At 38.9% G+C, this 17169-nt stretch overlaps 1 protein-coding gene across 4 annotated transcripts in view; it reads left to right on the top strand.

Annotated features, from left to right (window-relative positions):
* Window positions 1–537: 537 nt before the first annotated feature.
* Window positions 538–17169, top strand: part of EPS8 (EGFR pathway substrate 8, signaling adaptor) — a 204597-nt gene continuing 187965 nt past the window's right edge. For 3 of the 4 annotated variants that reach the window (XM_088837300.1, XM_088837302.1, XM_088837298.1), the window contains exon 1: window positions 664–800. The gene's annotated coding sequence lies outside the window, so the exon portion shown is untranslated. Of the gene's footprint in view, window positions 801–17169 lie in introns of all 4 variants that reach the window. The other variant, XM_055396408.2, reaches the window with a different exon arrangement.

Genomic DNA, 17169 nt, shown 5'->3' on the forward strand with positions numbered 1-17169 from the left:
GTTGGGGAGAAAAATAAAAGGAAGGGTCAAAAGGGGAAAAATAGGTGGGAGGGTCCCGGGAGGAAGACAGAAGCTGGAGGGTCTTTGGGTGCGCCGGGTTTACTGTTCGCAGATTAGTGGCCACGACGTGCGCACCAGGACCTGGGGTGCTCCCTCCTCCCGGAGCATCCACTCTTGCCCGGGGCAAACCTCTTGCTCCGGGCAAACGTCTTGCTCTCCTCCCCTTCCAGCGCCTCCCGGCTGCTAGTCGGGCTTGCTAGGGCACTTCTGGAAACCCGTCGGCGGCTCAGAACTTCGGTCCGACTTTGATCGTGGCCTTGATAACTCCGTGCCGTGCCCGGCCCTCTCTCATCCCGCCCCTCTCCCGCCCACCAGGCCTCCCGGCGTGTTCACCTGACGCGCTGGGGTCGACCAGTTACTCGGCGGCTCGGCTGCCGCCAAGACCCGGAGAGTGGAGCCGGGCTCGGGGCCGCGCGGCGCGCGCTCGCGGGCTCGCTCCCGACAGGGGCACTGGGCATGCGCGGCGCGCGGCCGATGCAGCGGGCGAGCCGGCGAGCGGGCGTGCAGCTCCAGACTTCCCCGGCAGCGGCGGCGGGCGAGGCGGTCTCGCCGAGCGCGAGGCCGGCGCTGAGCTCGCCCCGGGAGACCGCTTCTCCTCCGTCGGGCGCCGACGGCGGCCGGCGGCTCGCGGAGGACTGGGAGGGAGCGGTCCGGGTCGGGGGCTTTCTCCCGGCCGCCTCCCGCCTGGTGAGGGCTCGAGGCGCCTCCGGGGAAGCCGCGGCCCCGAGGGCGGATCCGAGGTAAGAGCCCCCCGGAGAAGGGCGCCTCCCGGGGTCCCGCGGCTCGGACTCTTCCGTCGATTTTCAAAACCCGCCTTTGTGTGCCGAGATGGAGCGGTGCCAGGCGCCGAGTCCGCCTTCGTTCACTCTGACTGCTTTCAACTGGTGTCGGGAGCCAGGTGTGCTAGGGCGCTGCCTCCGGAGCGAGTCCGCGCGCGGGTCCCGGGCGCCCCGAGCCGGTGCCCGCCCTCCGCGCCCGGGGCTCCGGCGGGGTGGGCGGAGGAGGCGCACACGGTCCTTGCCATATTTCCCGGTAACCTGAGCTTCCGCAGGTACACCTGGGTTTCTCTGGTCCTCCGGTCGACTCCAGGGCCGAATATTCTTCTCCCGGCTTGTCTGAGACTTGGGCTTTCATAGAGCTACCCTCCCCATCCCCACATTGAGGGGTGTGTGTGTGTGTGTGTGTGTGTGTGTGTGGTCTTTTCCAATTGACACTTTGCAACAAGATCCCACCATCGCATACCCCTGCAATTTCGAGAGAGCACGTTGTTTGTGCGTAGTTGTCACTCCTGATTCCTGGTGACTTTCCTTTCTGAGCGGCTTCACTCGGCTCACTTACCCTTTTACTTTTGGGAAGACGGCCCTTCTGGGGTCTTTGTCAGTAAATGCCTTCGGAGTGGGTTTCCGAGACCCTGCCCGCTCCTCCTACGCTCTTAGTTTCTTCTCTCCTTTCAAGGACTCCCTGTATGCAGAATCTTGCTAGGGATCGTCCCCTCCCTTGCATTGTTTGTCAAATCCTTTCCCCATGGTACCCACAGCCTCGCTGGACTCTCTTTGGGGGTAGGATGCTGTATTAGGTATGAGGATTTGAACCCCTTAGGCGTCAAGAGCGGTAGGGCATTAGGAATTGGAATTCACCTTTACAAAATATATTTCCATGAAATGTATTATTGCTTTTCTTTTGACGGTTTCAGTCCTCACCTCAGATAATAAGAGGAATAGCTAATACCTGAAGAGTTCAGATAAAACTTGGTTTGAGACGCGTGTGAGTACTTTGGTTTTGGCTTTATTTTGGGGGGAAATAGAAGAATTGGGAGTCCTAAAAGTCTTCTTTATATACATATAACAAAGTAGCTGTGTTGTGTATTGCTTCTGGGTTTTGTAAAGTGTGAACCGGTAATTTAGATCATGTGGTCATTGAAAATTAAAGACTGTTGCCCTTTCTCACCTATTTTCTATTTGGAATTGGAGTTTTCTGGACATATTACTATAGTTCTTATATAGCTGGTGTGGGAAATTTTGGTCATGGGTTCACATTTTTACTTGGCAATTTGAAAAATAACTCACTTTGTAGACTTGCCATGTAAAGGGTAGGGTAGAATGTATCACAAATGTAATAACATTTTATAGACTGCCTTTAGTGCAGAATTCAGAAATTAAGACTTCTAAAAATTCCACAAGTCATTCTCTTCATAGAAGAAAAGGAAAGGTAACTTGCTTTTAATTCCAGTGTTGTGAGATAACTCACAATATTTGATACATCCTCATTGTAATCTTTTTTCTTCCACTTTTCAGTGTCATTGTATATCATTATATAGTAATTTTCATCCTTTTAGTAATATTGGGGGAATATTTTAAGTTGTATTTAGCATGATGTTTCTTCAAAATGGTTTATTCTTGTTTGTTCCCTGTTGGGAATCTAATGCCAAATTTTGAACACTTGTCTTGTTTCCGATCAAATGTAAAGATTTTTATTTTATTTTTATCTCTAGATTTTCCTGCTTTCAATTTTTTGTCTATGCTAATACTTTTCAGATATCAGTTCTTTTTTTTTTTTTTTAATGTTATGACATAGGCTTCCTGCCCTTTCCTTTCAGTGATTTTATGTGATACATTTCAAATAGTAATCTTTTCAAATAGTTCCTTTTTCATTATTTTACACCCGTGTTCACGCACTACTTTAAACTTTTTAAAAAAATTTACAGTTTTTTCTGGGTCATGCAGCACGCAGAATCTTAGTTCCTGAATCAGGAATCGAACTCATGCCCCACTGCAGTGGGGCAGCAGAGTCTTTACCACTGGATCACCAGGGAAATCCTCACCCATTACTTTTTATTCTTCTTCTCCAGACTCTTCTGTTTTCTTCATTTATCTACTTTAATTCTGCAGCAGCTCACTTCACGATGTGTATAAGGAAATACATTAAGAGTATCCAGAATAAAAGATGATGGTTTTTCTTAAGGTCTTGGTTTAGATGCTTCAAGTTTTGTCAGATGGATATTTTAGCACTGATTTGATTTATATAAAGTTTGTTAGCTTTTCGGAGTTGTATTAAGTATACAACTATGTTTGGGTCATCAGAAGGCAACAAAAGTTAATGATAATTACAAACTTTCAGACATCTGCAATGGTCTGTAAGAGGAAAAAGAATTTTAATTTTAGTTAAGTACTTCACTTAGGGTACATCCCTGCAGGGAATTACTGTGTGAAATTGTTTGCAGCTGTTAGTGATTGAAAATATTTTCTTCAGAAAAATTCTGTAATGGAATAGTTGTAAACATTTGAGGTTTAGTGTATCCATGGAAGGTGTGAGGTTCTTCCATGCTTTACTACAGCCTCTTCAGTGTTTTCTAGATACATTCTTAAATGGTATTTTTAAAAACGTATTTTGTATTTTAGATCAGATTTATAGAAAAAGTGTGAAGACAGTAAAGTGACATCTCATATACCTCCATATTGTTTCTCCTCTTATTACTAGCCTACATTAGTATTTGTTACATCAGTGAGACAGTCTTGGTACATTGTTGTTTAGTCACTAAGTCCTGTCTGACTCTTTTGCAGCCCCATGGACTATAGTCCCGCCAAGCTCCTCTGTTCATGGGATTTCCCAGGCAAGAATGTTGGAGTGGGTAACCATTTTCTTCTCCAGGGGATCTTCCTGCCAGAGGGATCAAACCTACATCTCCTGTATTGCCAGGCAAATTCTCACCACTGAGCTACCAGGGAAGCTCGTTGGTACATTATTATTAACGAAAGTTTATACTTTGGATTTCCTTAGTTATATCTAATAGATGCCTTTTCTTTTCCAGGACCTGTCATCTCGGGTGCCACATTACACTTGGTTGTCACATGTCTTTAGGCTTCTCTTGGCTGTGACAGTTTCTTAGACTTTCCTTGTTTTGGATGCTCTTTACAGTTTTGAGGAGTACTGGTCAGGTATCCTATAATCCCTCTATAGGAATTAGTCGAATATTACTCTCCTCATCAGATTGAGGTTTTGGGTTTTTGAGAGCAAGGTCACTAAGGTACAGTGCTACTTTTATCACGTAATGTAAAGGGTGCTTACTGCCTCAGTTGGTAAAGAATCTGCCTGCAATGTAGGAGACCCTGGTTCGATTCCTGGGTCGAGAAGTTACGCTGGAGAAGAGATAGGCTACCACTCCAGTTTTCTTGGGCTTTCCTTGTGGCTCAGCTGGTTAAGAATTGGCCTGCAATGCGGGAGACCTGGGTTCGATCTCTGGTAAAGAATCACCCACAATGCGAGAGACCTGTGTTCGATCCCTGGGTTGGGAAGATCCCATGGAGAAGGGAAAGGCTACCCACTCCAGTATTCTGGTCTGGAGAATACCATGGACTGTATAGTCCATGGCGTTGCAAAGAGTCAGACACAACAGAGCGACTTTCACTTCACTTTCACTATCAGACATGATTTATCACTGTTGATATTGATCTTGATCACCTGGCTGCAGTAGTATTAGTTTTCTGCACTGAAAAGATTGCTCTTTTTTCTTCCTTTTAATGCTGTTTCTTAGCAGGAAGTCACTGTGAACAGCCTATACTTCAGAAGTGGAGAATTATGCTTCTCTTTCTTGAGTGTAGAGTATTTATATACATTTTTTGGAATTTTTTTGCATGGAAGATTTGTCTCTTTCCTCCATTTATTAAGGGCTTCCCTCATAGCTCAGTTGGTAAAGAATCTGCCTGCAATGCAGGAGACCCTGGTTTGATTCCTGAGTCAGGAAGATTCCCTAGAGAAGGGATAGGCTACCCACTCCAGTATTCTTGGGCTTCCTTTGTGGCTCAGCTGGTAAAGAATAACCCTGCAATGTAGGAGGCCTGGGTTCAGTCCCTGAGTTGGGAAGATCCCCTGGAGAAAGGAAAGGCTACCCACTCCAGTATTCTGGCTTGGAGAAAACCATGGACTGTATGTATAGTCCATGGGGTCGCAAAGAGTTGGACACGACTGAGCGACTTTCACTCACTCACACTCCATTTATTAATTTACTTAATCATTTGCTTATATTGGTCTGGACTCCTGGGTATACTTACATTTGTACTTCGGGTTGGAATCCAATACTACTTTATTTTGTTCCCCAAATTGTTTCAGTTTTGGATACTGTGAGCTCTTTCAGTTGGTTCCTGTCGTCCTTTGACATCGCTCTATTAATGTAAGGTTTTTTTAAAAAATCTCTCCTTACTTTCTAACATTAAAAGATGCTCCAAGATTATCTTGTGTATTTCTGTTTCTTGCCCCAGCCCTAGGGTTAGCCAGATAGAATCTGCTTCATCTTCTTGGGAAATGATGTTAGAAGCCAAGATCTGGGTTCTAGGTATTCTTTTTTTTTTTAATTATTTTTAATTGGAGTATAATTGCTTTACAATGTTGTGTTCTTTTCTGCTGTACAACAGTGTGGATCAGCTGTATGTACACATATATGCCCCTCCCTCCCACCCCTCTAGGCCATCACAAACTCTAGGTATTCTTGCTGCTACTGAGGTGTCATTACTTCTAGAACCTCGCTTCTGACAGCAGGGAATGCATATGTGTGTATACAAACGCCTGTATATATACTTAGCTATGCACGTGTCTCTGTGTAACCATGTGTCTCTGTGTGCATGTGCTTGGTCCAGTCCAATTCTTTGTAGCCCCATGGACTGTAGTCCATCAGGCTCCTCTGCCCGTGGAACTCTCTAGGCAAGAATACTGGACTGGAGTGCCATCTCCTCCACATGCATATCTATTTTAAGCTAAATATGAGTTCATTTGGCTGTCTCTTACTCTGCCTAATCCATTACCACCTGTATCATTCTGGATTTCTCTTCCTTGCTTGTCTGTAAATTCACTCTAACGGGGAGAAGAAACCTGGCTTTTACCATCTGCCATCCATTCACTTCATTGTTCAAACCCATTGTGTGTGTACAACAGTATCAAAATTGTTAACCATGCTTTCTTTAGAAAGAGGAGGAAACAGCTTTATCAACTAGCGTACAGTGCTTACGTGCTATTCCTTTTACAGATTCCACTGAAAGATGCAACGCCTTCCCCCCTCCCATCCTTTTATTGAGGTTGTTGCACACATTTATGATACAGGTAGATACTTTTGTCACATCCTAAATTCCATCTTGGGATCCCCAGACCTTCTAAGTGATTTTTAAAAAATTTACATATATTGTTTCACTCTTTGTTCTGTGAAGTTCTGTGGGTTTTGACAAACCCACGTTTATTTATCTACAGAAGTATCATACTGAATAATTTCAACACTTAAAACACTGTGTTTCACATATCACTCCCTTAACCCCTCCCCCTGGCAGCCACTGATTTTTTTTTTTTTTTATTGTCTCTATAGTTTTGCCCTTTCTGGATCTCATGTCACTAAAATCATACAGCCTTGTCCGATTGGCTTCTTTCTCTTAGGAATGTGCATTGAAGGTTCCTTCATGTCTTCTTGTGGTTTGATAGCTCATTTCTTTTTATCATGTAATAATATTGCATTGTATGGATGTATCCACAGTTTGTGTCTATTCATCTGTTAAAGGGTATCTTGCTTGCTTCTGGTTTTTGGCAGCTATGAGTAAAGCTGCTATGATTATTCATGGGTAAATTTTTGTGTGGACAAAAGTTTTCACATCAGTTGGATAAATACCTAGGAACACAATTGTTGGATCATATGGTAAGATTCTGGTTAGCTTTGTCACATATTACCAATCTGTTTTCCAGAGAAACTGTACATCTTGCATTTCTCCCAGCAGTGAATGCAAGCTCCCATTGCTCCTCATCCTTCTTAACATTTGATATTATCAGGTTTTTGGATTTTATCTGTACTAATAAGCACATAGTAACATCTCATAGCTTTAATTGGCCCTTTCCCTAATGGCATTTAATGTTAAGCATCTTTTCATGTGCTATTTTCCATCTGTATATTTCTTTGATGAGATGTCTGTTAGGAACTTTTGCCCATTTTTAAATAGATCTCTGTTTTCTCTGTTTTCTTTTTTTTTGGCTGTTCTGTGTCTTCCTTGCTACGCAGAGGCTTTCTCTAGTTGTGACAAGTGGGGGCTACTCTCTAGTTGCAGTGCTTGGGCTTCTCACTGGGGGGGCTTTTCTCGTTGTGGGGCATAGGCTTTATGGTGCGACGGCTCAGTGGTTGTGGCAATGGGGCCAAATTGCCCCATGGTATGTGAGACCTTAGTTCCCGGACTAGGGATCAAACCTGTGTCCCCTGCATTGCAAGGTGGATTCTTAACCAGTGGACCACCAGGGAAGTCCCGTTTTCTGTTGTTGAATTTTAAGAATTCTTGATACATATTTTTGGTACAAGGGCTTTATCAAATACTTGTTCTGCAGGTGTATTTTTCTAGAGTGGCTTGTCTTTTTGTTCTCTTAACAGTGTCTTTACAGAGCAAATATTTTTAATTTTAATGGAGGCCAACTTAGCAGTTTTATGGATAGGTTTTTGGTGTTGTATTTAAAAACTCATTGTCAAACTCAAGATCACGTAGATTTTATCCTGTTTTCCCACCCCTTAAAAGTTTTATAGTTTTGTGTTTTGCTTTTAGATATATGAACCATATTGAGTTAATTTTTGTACAATGGGTAAAGTCTGTGTCAGATTCATTTTTTTTTCACGGTGATTTCAAGTTGTACCAGTAGCTAGTAAATGTGATATTTTAAGTAAAGTAGATTATAAATTAGGTTTACGGTGGAAAGGAAAGTGTTTTGATTTGATTGTTTTTACATATTTTGCAAAATCAATTAAAAGAAACAGTTGAGAAATGACTTGGAAAACCAAAATGTAACACTGCGTAGACTTTAGACTATGTACCAAAATTGATTCCTGGACATCGTATATAATTCATTTTCTTCTTTCTCACCAACTCAGAGATTCTTCTTTGTGAAAATTAGAATTGTTAATTGAATAACACATGTCAGTTAGTTTAGATCTAATCATAGAAATAATGAATAAAGCCCTGTTTTTCACAGAAAAAGTCCGAAATAAGGGATTTGCAGGGTGTATGCTGAGAAGGGACCGGTGATATCCACACCATCTAGAAACCTGAGACTCTCTTGCCTTTTCTCAAGTGACTTTTTTTTTTTTTTTCAAGTACTTTTCATTTGGTCAACACTTTTTGTTGTTGACATTAGGGCCAGCAGTATTGTTATATTACAGTTAGAACAAGAACCCTTCAAGAAGCATCTAGATTAGATCAGACATTATAAAACTACCTCCTTTGGTGTGGCAAGTGTTACATACATGATCTCTTTTAAGTCTCACAAGACCTCTTGAAGGCAGGTCTCCTTATTTCTATATTCCAGGTAAGAAATAGGCTCAGAAAGAGAAAATGACTTGCCTGTGGTCTGCATGGGAAGAGAGAGACAGAGTTAGGATAGATATCTTGATCTTTCTGACTCTAAAACCCATGTTTTTAGCTTTCTTGTGTTATCTCTGGCTTCCCTGATAGCTCAGTTATTAAAGAATCTGCAATGCAGAAAACCCCAGTTCGATTCATGGGTTGGGAAGATCCCCTGGAGAAGGGATAGGCTACCCCCTCCAGTATTCTTGGACTCCCCTGGTGGCTCTATTGGTAAAGAATCTCTAATAACTGATGTTACTGATGTTACAGCTCTGGTAAGCTGGTGTTATCTGTAGTAACTGAAAAAGTGCTAGGGTAGTCATTCATGTGTCTTTGATTTTATTCTTTTCTTTAACATAGTACTTAATTGACTACTGATTTAACTGCGAATGCCTCAAAAGATTGTGTTTTTGAGATCTGTGGTGATGCTTTTAATTTTTTCTTTTTTTTTTTTTTAATGTTGATGGATCTACATCCCACTGATCCAGAGCTATGAGGTATTGTAACATCTATAAAGAATGAGATTCCTTTAAAGAGAGGAAGTTGTGGGGGATTAGGAAAAGTAGAACACGCATTGTTGTCGTTAGCTATTTGTTTATCCCTGTGCCTTGCTGAATTAAGTTTCTTGAGGGCAAGAAAGTGTCTCATTGATATTTAAGCACATCACATGTGCTGCCCACTCACAAAGCGTTTGCTAGATGAAATCAGCATGCTGTCATACTTTTTACAGAAGTATCTTTAGAATGTTTAGAAGGGGATGAACTTTTCTTCACCAGGGACTTTGAAGGTAATTCCATTTCATTTGTTCATTCCATTCATCATTTATTGAGCATTTGTTGAGTATCTGTTCTGTGCTAGACACTGCACACACAGAGAGGAGTAAGACAGGATCTCTGCCTTCTGTCATCAGGGAACCCAGAGAATGGAGGCAACCAGACAACCGTCTCAAGAGAGTGTGGAGCTCAATGGAGTATGTATTAAACAAACAAGCAACCGATGGACTTTGAAATCAGAGAGACCTTATCTGCCTTAGTTTTCTTATGTTAGAAGTGGAAACAGTAGTAGTACCAGCTGGTGCAGTTGTTGGGAGGAGGTTAAGTGAACAAGAGAAAAAAATGTACACATTTATATTTATGTCTCAGTACATAGAAGAAGAGAGAGGCTCACTGTTGTTGATGGAGTCAGAAAAGTCTTTACTGGGTATGTGACACTTGGCTTTATTATAGGATAAATTTTTGAGGTCAAGAATGAGAGGACTCCAGGGCATTCCAGGCAGAAAGATAAATACATGTGACGTGTGCAGAATGGGTTGGCATGACAGGAGCGATGGGGAATTCTGCACGTTCTCACAGATGGAGCCCCCAGGATTATTAGAAAGAACTGCATAACCAGTTACTTTTCATTTTTATGAGTAACGATACAAAAGAGTAGTCATTACAGTGGAGTAGGAGAGACTTAAGGTACCAAACCTGCTAGAAGAACTGTATGAATGCCTTCTGCTAATCATGTGATTTCTGAATGTAGTCCTTTATGTAGCAGATAAATTCTTGTGTTCCCTTTTACCCCTGTGACACTCAAGTGATTTTACTAAGAAAGAGCATTTGTGTGTTTGGATGAAATCAGAAGTCCTGTCTCAAACGATACTTTTTTAAAAAAACTTTTTATTTTATATTGGAGTATAGCCAATTAACAATGTAATAGTTTCAGATCATTCTTTTTTTTAATTGAAGTATAGTTGACTTACAATATAAGTTTATAGTGTACAGCAGAGTGATTCAGTTATATATGTGTGTATATATTTATATATATATATATAGAGACACACACACACAGATGAATTATATATATGTATATACACACACACATATTTTTCCATTATGGTTTATTAGCAAAGTGTTCTTGTATTTAGTAGCATGAAAGTGTTAGTTATGTCATGCCTGACTTTTTGCCACCCCATGGACTATAGCCTGCCAGGTTCCTCTGTCCATAGAATTCTCCAGGCAACAATACTGGAGTGGGCTGTCGTACCCTTCTCCAGGGAATCTTCCTAACCTAGGGATGGAACCCAGGTCTCATGCATTGCAGGCAGATTCTTTATCGTCAGGGAAGTCCTATATTTAGTAGCAAAGCAACATAAGAATCTAATATCCTAATGAAGTGGGATCTAGTCCTGTTTGAGCCAATCCAAAATTCTAAGAACCATGAACAGTTTTTCACCAGAACCTGAAACATAATACTTAGGAATGTGCTAAAGTAATTTGTTCAGTGAATCAATTATGAATTGATAAGAAGTCAGAGTTCTGTAGTTGAAAAATTGTGATTTTAATATAAGGAGAAAGAAAAGAACATGAAGTCCAATAGAAGGAAGAGAAGTTTATATTTAAGTAGAAGGAAAAAGATATTTTTCAAAGTCCTCTGTTAAAGGCTAGTGATATGAATTTCATTTTATTTAGAAAGTTTTTTATTAGCACGATGATAGTATTACTTCTCTATCACCATTAGAATATTATTCCTTTTCCTAGAAATATATGCATATTATTGATATAGTAAACCAATAGTGACATATTGGCTTAATGCAACAATAGAATGTTTCCAGTGTCTGAAATATAACATTTGTGATCACTGAATACTCTGATTTTTCTGCAGATTCTAATATTTGTAATTTTTTGTAATGTAATTGTTTCTAATTTTTTCATTAGAAAATAAATGTTTAAAAAATATAAGCAGCAGAACAAATTCATAAGGAAATACGTGGATGAAATGTGTTACTTTTGAGAAGACATTGAACATGATTTAATTTTCTACAATAATTTTGAGATTTTGAGTTAATGGTAATCTTAGACATGAACAGATGATTGTGAGTATATTGACTTAAATGTGAGAAAGATATAACTATGATGAAAGAGAGAGCAGGTACGTTTAACTTTCATATGGAAGAAAATAAGACATTATTATAGCTATATAGACTTTTCCCCCCAAATAAGCATGTTAATCTTGTCTGTGTGTTTATGTGTATATATTTAATTTCCAGTTTCTCTTTCCAGTATATTTAAAAACTTTGTTTTATGAACAACTGTATATTGGTATTTAAAAATATTCCTCTTTAATTCAGAAATATTGATTTAGAACCCTATCTTTAGGGTTTCTTGATTTTTCTTTATTAGTTTAGTATGTTTATCTGCATTATCAGAACTTCTGATGTAAAATCTTTTTAGTTTGTGGACTATAAGCTAGGTTAGATATTATATCTCAGGATCCTTTTAGTCAAGAGAAAACATCGGTTTTTGTTGGTAGTTTTTTTGTTTAGCTCTTTTGTGGGGCCTTGTTAGACTCTGAATAATTTAAAAGCAGTGGAATTCTTTCTGTGATAAAAATCTAGTCATCAGGCCAAATCTTGTAGCATTATTCATGTGATATTCATGCATGTAAAGGTGTAGAATTAATATGTTTGCCTGAAGTATGTATATTAAAGAGGGTGTTTTTAATTATTAAAATAGCCCTCTAAAGATTTTAACATGTGTGGATTCACAGATTTGCTTAAAGTCTTAGCTCTTCTGTTTTTAAGTGAATGATCTGTGATAGCCAAGCCTGAACAATAATGTGTAAAGAATAATAACAAAAACATTTATAACTTCTTTAAATTTAGGAGTAATTATTTTTCTATTTTTCTGCATTAGCATATTTGCCATGCAGCATTATAAGATAAATTGAGTTTAAAGTACCATCTTTTTCTGTTGTTTTACTTTTTCATATATTTCTTATCCAAACGACCAAAACAGAAGTTTCAGCACCATTTATTACTGTGTCCATGCACTTGACTGTATTTCATGTTTTCCAGTTTAATCTGAAGACTACATAGTCTCACGAAGGAAACAGTCATATAAAAATCTTGAAGCAGATAAATGACCATGTGAGTTTTCTCTCAATACCCCTTCTCTATCCTACTTCCCTCTTTCCTGCCTTACCCTGTCTTCCAGCACCAGTGTCTGACCACTTTTTTTCAGGGCCCAAATGGCATTAGTTGAAAATGTATCTTTCATAACTTTGCTATCTTTCCAGTTACCATTCAGACTTTCTCACTGCGTGGTGAGATCTCAGCTGTGGCAAGTGAAATCTGAATAAGAGAGACATTCATGGTGGTTATGACAGTGAAGGTTAAGTTTAGGCTGCTGGAGAGTTTGAAACAAAGGAGGAATTGAAGCCCTCATCACCTTCATCTTCTTTTGGTAGTAAGTAAATTATTTTGGAAGTAGTAAAGTCTCATTATGAAGATAATGAAATCTTGTCCAGACTAAGTACATTCACAGTGACTGACTTCAGCTGGAATGCATCTGAGCACCGCTAAGTTTTTATACTAATTAGAAAAGATCCACCATGGTTTTGTTTGTATGTTACAGTATATGTTAGTGACTTTTTAAAAAGCATTTTGTTTTGTAGGAGCCCCTTAGTACTACAGGGAATTTTAGAATTTGAATTCAAATAGTTGTCAAGTAAATTTATATAATGTAAAAAAGTTTTTTTTTTTGTATGGAAAAGTCCATGGTGTTCTAAAGGGTCTTCAAATAGGAGTCAAGTTTCCCTCATCTTGCCCTCAAAGCCTCCCCTCTCACACCTTCCCTATAACTGTTTTTTAGTCGCTCAGTCATGTCTGACTCTTTGGGACCCCATGGACTATAGCCAGCCAGGCTCCTCTGTCCATGGGATTTCCTAGGCAAGCATACTGGAGTGGGTTGCCATTTTCATCTTCAGGGGATCTTTCTGACCCAGGGATTGAACCTATGTCTCCTGCTTGCCAGGTGGATTCTTTACCACTGAGCCACCAGGGAAGCTTCTGATGCTCTTTTAGAAACTTCTCGCTGTGATCACCTTAGCTTCCTATTTCCCCTTTATTCTTACTAAGTTTCTGTTACTGCTGTTGGTCATACCAGTCACTGGGAAGGATAATGTGATGGTGGTGGTTTAGTCACTAAGTCATGTCTGACTCTTGTGACCTCATGGACTGTAGCCTGTCAGCTCCTTTGTCCATGGGAAGGATGATACTGTAGTAACATTTCCTTTGAAAGGAAGATTGCAGAAGAGGAATATGTATACAAATGCATAGTGAATGTAGCAAAATACATCCTGGAACGACTTTTGTATGTGATGGTGAGTTTTGTTAGTCGTTGTGGTGATAGATCTTGTTTGATTCATTTCAACTTTCTCCAGTGATCCTTTTGTGATATATATATATGAGATAGTTATGTGAGATTAAGGATTTGGTTAAACCATTAGCAAGCACATTGGCTTAATTCAACCCAATCTAATTCCTGGACAGTCTAACAATTCTGGACATATACAGCTTTATTTAATAGAAAATAATTTTGTTTCATTTAGTGAAACTTATTTTTCAGTAAAGAAATATTAAATAAATACCTGTATTACTAAGTAGCAATAATAACTGTAATTAACAAAACAGACAAGGTTGCTAACCTTAGAGTACACAGTGTCAGAAATCTAGATTAAAAGAAGCATAAAAAACTTAAAAGAAGCATCAGATTCTATGTAAATGGTCAAAAATGTGGAAAATAAAGAATAACCTTTCTGACTTCTTCCTGCCTCCCTTCCTTCATCTGTCTCCCTTTTTTTTTTCTCATTTTCATTTCTAAGAGAGTGACGATATTAGCATTTTGTATTATATTTTTCAACACATCCCAATATTGTGGATTTATAAAATAATAACATTTTCAAATTACATTTTATTTTACAGTCATCCTGCAGAAGAACATTTATTTGTGAACAACTTTGGGAAAAATTATGGTATACCAGTACTCCCTTTGAAAGATTTTTTTCAACTAAGGTCAGCTTAAGATCAGAATAGACAAGTATGGTTTGTATTATAGACACTACTCAGTATTCTTTTCTTGGAAATGCCTAGGAATGAAGAAGCCATTATTCATAAAATGAAGTCATGCTGAAGACCTCAGGCTGGTCGTAAAGTGGTCATCTTTAGAGATGGCAAAATGTGTCTTACTGGGAATTTGAAATGTGGGTAACTTGAAGACCTTCATTTGAAGCAACATTGCCTCCTCCTTCTCTGGTGGAGCCCAGCACTTCCTAACACACTGCTCAAATTACACACCACTGGCATGATCCCCACAATGTATTTGGCTCATGTGTTTCTCATTAGCTATTGTGAATGAAAGATTCATAACTATCTATTTCAAAAAAACGTCTTTATTTGCATTACAGAGAGCTCGCTTGGAACAGGATCAAGAATTGTTTTTAAATTGTAAGTCAGCATGTATGGTTTGGGTCATGATTGACCCTGGACTTTTAAAAAAATTCTGTGCACCAAGAAGTTTCTGAATCAATGTTTCAATGACAGTGTTGACATAAATGGAGAAGAGTGTCTGCATTTTCCCACATTCCTAGTGATTTGGATCAAGTATTTTTGTAGAAAGCCCTGCTAACTTTTCCCTTATCTTGCCTACCAGGTGATATATGACAGGATCACAGAGGGGAGTAGGACATCATGCAGACTTGCCAGACAGATAATTAGAGTCCCCGTGGCAACCTTGTGACCTGTTTTTCCAAACTCTGTCGTCCTAACTGGAGAGTTAATAGCTGTATGCTGTCAGCTTGAAGAACTGTAGGCTTGTGTACAAGTTGAGGGGTTGGGGAAGGGAGAGGGGGTGGATATATAAATCCCATCTCTGCAGGTTTGCCAAATCCATATTGTAGAAGCACTTTTGTTCTAAAAGAAAACTTAATTCATTATTTCCTCATTTTGGCTATTACTTCTTATATGTTAACAAATCACTACCAGACAAATTAGTACCAGAGGAACTTTTTTAAAAATTTTAATTGTTGGCATATTAGAAGTTAGTTATTTTTAAAGTCTTTTTTTTCTTTTTTTTTTCTTCCAGTTTTATTTATTTATTTTTTTCAAGTTGAACAGACTAATTTCTTTAAACAAACTTACTTATACTCCAGAGTCCTTTAAAAACTTAATAGCATTTATACATTGAAGGTATTTGATTTTCTTGTAACTAGCACTTCAAATGCAACAAGCATTTGAAGCAACAAGCATTTGACCCAACAAGTAAAACTTTCTACAGTTCATAACTTTTATAAATAAAATAAATTAAATGTACAGTGAATAAGTTCTCTGAAATATTTCAATATTTCTGCAGGTTTAGTAACATCGTAAAATACATTTCAACTAAAATTCACAAATCTAAAAACCTGTTAGGCATTTTTAGGCGTTTTAAGATGGAAATGAAGACCAATGTTACATCGTAATATGCCAATTACAAATAGTACTTCAAATAGCAAATACTACAGTTTGTCCCAAACTTTAAAAACTATTCATGAACTCAACACTGAACTATTGATGGCTATGAGAATTGTTTCCTAGCCTTTTTGAAAATTTCAACCCATTTACGTTTAAGGTAATTATTGATAAGTACGATCCCGTAGCCATTTTCTTTATTGCTTTGTGTTCAAGTTTATACACTCTTTTTGTGTATCCTGTCTATAGAAGATCCTTTAGCATTTGTTGGAGAGCTGGTTTGGTGATGCTGAATTCCCTCAGCTTTTGCTTGTCTGTAAAGCTTTTGATTTCTCCTTCATATTTGAATGAGATCCTTGCTGGGTATAGTAATCTGGGCTGTAGGGTATTTTCTTTCATCACTTTAAGTATGTCTTGCCACTCCCTTCTGGCCTGAAGAGTTTCTGTTGAAAGATCAGCTGTTATCCTTATGGGAATCCCCTTATGTCTTTTTTTTCTTAAAGAAAAAGGTAAGATTTGAACATGCTGGTTAGAGGGGGTAAAGTCATTTCCACCCTTTTCTTTTGTAGTAAATTAGTTTGTGCATTTCTGGTAGCAGTTCCTGAACTATCCAGATAAGATGAGGCTTGTTTTTCTCTCACTAGGCAAATATTAATATTTATGAATACCTGAAGTTGATTATGTGATATTAAAAGTCACATAAGATTTCCAGCCTTTGTTATATTAATACGTTCTACAAGTTGTTACTACAAAAATGAGAATTTTAGATACCAATGTGAGTCAGTCCTTTTTGGTTATACACTGACTTTTTTTTTCTTTTTTGGCCATACCTCATGGCATGTGAGTTTAGATCCCCCACCAGGGGTTGAACCCATGACCCTCCAAGTAGAAGTGCTGAGTCTTACCCGCTGGACCACCAGGAAAGTCCTATACTGACTTCTAATTGCTCTCCTGTCTCTATATATTCGCACTTGATATGAACAGGAACTTTTTCTTACTGTATATACGTATGTCATATGCTCATGTTGAAATATATGGAGATTATTTGCTGGAATAATAAAACTCATTCAAACTTGTGTCAGCTAGACTTTTTAAAATCACAGTTTTTTTCTGATGAGAACTTACGCTTAAATACTTGCTTCTATCATATCATGTCTGTCTTCCCACCCCTAACATTTTCTTACTTTTCTCCAGCATGTCTTGAAGGGGCTTGTAAACCCAGTTCTAAAATATGTCGTGCATCCTTCAACAGGTAATTGGCCCCATGCCTATCTTTAATCCCAAACTGCACTGAGGTAGCTCGTTCATTTTCCTTCTTCCTCAGATGTGATTAAAATTTTCTGACCTCGTGAGTGCCTTCTAATTTTCAATGTGACTTAGACCAAATTGTAGTCAGTCATTAATAATCAAAATTAATAATATTGGGATGTAATTTTAATAATTTAGGCCTCTCTATCTTTGTAAATGTAGTAGAGAGTCAGTTTAAAC

This window comes from Moschus berezovskii, chromosome 6 (assembly GCF_049115385.1).
Source record: "Moschus berezovskii isolate FMDL1 chromosome 6, NW_MosBer_1.0, whole genome shotgun sequence".
In the NCBI taxonomy this organism is placed as follows: Eukaryota; Metazoa; Chordata; class Mammalia; order Artiodactyla; family Moschidae; genus Moschus; species Moschus berezovskii.